The sequence below is a fragment of the Saccopteryx bilineata genome, chromosome 1 (assembly GCF_036850765.1).
Source record: "Saccopteryx bilineata isolate mSacBil1 chromosome 1, mSacBil1_pri_phased_curated, whole genome shotgun sequence".
In the NCBI taxonomy this organism is placed as follows: Eukaryota; Metazoa; Chordata; class Mammalia; order Chiroptera; family Emballonuridae; genus Saccopteryx; species Saccopteryx bilineata.
The window spans coordinates 171979788-171982283 of record NC_089490.1 but is presented as its reverse complement, the minus strand read 5'-3'; the positions used below and the strand labels follow the sequence as shown (position 1 = coordinate 171982283).

The 2496-nt window shown below is 28.8% G+C and overlaps 1 protein-coding gene across 3 annotated transcripts in view; it reads right to left on the bottom strand.

Moving 5' to 3' along the window:
• Nucleotides 1–785: 785 nt before the first annotated feature.
• The window catches only part of GRIA2 (glutamate ionotropic receptor AMPA type subunit 2), a 127973-nt gene continuing 126262 nt past the window's right edge, over nt 786–2496 (bottom strand). For all 3 annotated transcript variants that reach the window (XM_066279798.1, XM_066279755.1, XM_066279762.1), the window contains one exon: nt 786–2496. This exon is cut by the window's right edge and continues 216 nt beyond it. The gene's annotated coding sequence lies outside the window, so the exon portion shown is untranslated.

The following is a 2496-nucleotide window of genomic DNA, read 5'->3' as shown; positions in this document are numbered from 1 at the left end:
TGGGAATACACTTAAATACACTTTTTGGTTTTCATTATTATTAGTTTGAAGAACTTCTAAGTAAAAAAAATAAAATAAGATCTTTGCCTTTTGTAAGAACATGTTTTATGTATGATTGAAGTTTTTACAACACTGCGAAAAAAGCCGTCCAATGTTAGATTTAAAAATAAAATCAAAAGCATTTTCTGACATAGTACACATGAAAAGTTGGAAATTCCAATGTCTTCAATAGAAGTTATAGAAAGTGTATGTCCTTGGAATTTGACACCCACTTAACACAGCAGAAAATAAGGTACTATACTGTAAACAAAAAGTACAGTAAAGGACAGTTGTAAATTTACATAAGAATAGTTCATAAACATTTTGGTCTTTCCATAACAGGTTTTATATAAAATGAATAAAAAAACCTTAGACAGCTGTCATCACTCTTGTTTGATCACTTTTCACTTTTATGCACACAGACATATTAATATAGCAATATATTGATGCACCGTTACATGGATATTAAACTATGATTACTGCTTGTAACTGAGATGTGCATTATCCATTCAACATTATCCATAGTTGAAATACTCTTACATTATGTATTCTTGTCATGTTGTATCTATAAAAACATGAAAATATAACTTTACATTATTTCAATTATTTACATTAGTTCAAGCTTGACAGAGAAAATTCGATAAGCTACAATTTTAGAAGAGTAGGCCCAGAGGTACAATAAATAACATTGATTGTATATAGTCATCTTTTTTATTTTTAAAAACTCATTTTAAGTACAATATGGACACAATTAGTCTGCAATTTGGTCATTCTAGCATTAATTATTAAAACTTAAATTGCACCTCCAACATTCCTGATGAGGAGAAATGCACAAAATTATGTTGCATTATCTTCCAATTTGTGATAAGGGACAGCTAAATTTAGTGAAGAATATCATGATGCCACATGTCACCATGTTCAATGGAAGTGGTTGCTATTAAACCTTACATTTCTCTTTCCCTTCTGTGAAATATAATAAGTATATTTTCAAAGCACTTCAGTAAATACCAAGTGCTACATAAAGGCTTACTTCCAGAAATAACATAAATAAACATATTAAAAATAACTATTGGATGTTAGCAATTATTTATAACCCTAAATTAATTTTATTTTTGAAGGCTTAATGAAAATAAATAATCTTTCTTTTTTGAAGGGATGTTAGCTTCTTTAATTTTTTAACTAGAGAAATATAAGTTCTTTAGTCAAAAGTTACATAAATGTAATATTTTATCCACACTGGGCATAAAATAGCTATTCCACTTGAGAAATGAGTATAAAAATAATTTATTAGGGGTGTGTTTACTCATGGTAATGGGAAGAAACTATTGCAGGTGATTCAAAGTGCTTAAGTTATTCATAATATCTAAGGCTTATGACAGTTCTTATAATTTAAAAAACAAGAACTTAGATTTAGTTTATAGAGTTTGATCAATGGGCAACTATCTAAAAAGCTGCTTTTCAAAGTATTTCTAACTTCAGTACAACTAATACTTTCCTCTGCAAGCTCAAACACTTTAAAATGGAACCTCACATACTCTGAATATTCTGATTTTTTAATTAGCTTTTAAAACTATTAGCATTTATCTACATAGATTAAATGCTTTACATTAAATATATCTTTATACATAGTAAGTCATACTAAGCAATAAATTCAGATATTATTCTGGGACAAGTTTATACTTTAAATACCACCTGGCCTTCTTTTATTAAAAGGGGGTAATTTTCTCTGGGAACCTAACAATTTAATAGTATCTTTAAACTCACTTGACTTATGACCAAACTGTAGCTAAGCACAATTAACTGGACCCCTTGCAAATAAAACAATAGAAAAATGTTTATTTCAAATGTCAAGCATTGCCAAGTAGTTTTATATTAACACGAAATGTTAAAGAATAAGATACATTAAAGTTTTAATAACAATATTAAATTACAAGACTTCAATCTCTCTTTGTTTTCTTTCCTTAGCATTTACATATTTGGCTTTGGAAAATATGGAACTGATACCTAAAGCCTTTATAATCACTTCCCACTCAGTTAAATTGTTTTTTTTGTCTTCTCCAACCAATATGGAAGCAAATTTATTTAAAAGCCAGTTTGTTTGTGAAAATACCTAAAAATATTTTTTTAATTTTAATTGTTTTTTTTCTTTTTTTTATAAAACATGTCACATCTTGATGCAGTTGATGTCAAGTGTGCTTAAGTCATTATGAATCAAGAGACTAACAATAGTGGCTGCAGAAACGGGTTTGTTGTCTGTACAAAGATTTCAGTTAAGTTATAGTACTCCCATGTTAGCTGTGCATGTCCACCAAGCTTCATCTGGAACAGGAGTAGAAAAGGATGTTGTGTTTTTAATTAACCATTCCTTACAATTCGAGATGAATTCCACTTATTTAAGAATTCTTGGCTGAAAGAAAAGTCTTCAAGATACTGGATGCCTCTCACCATTTTGACAAT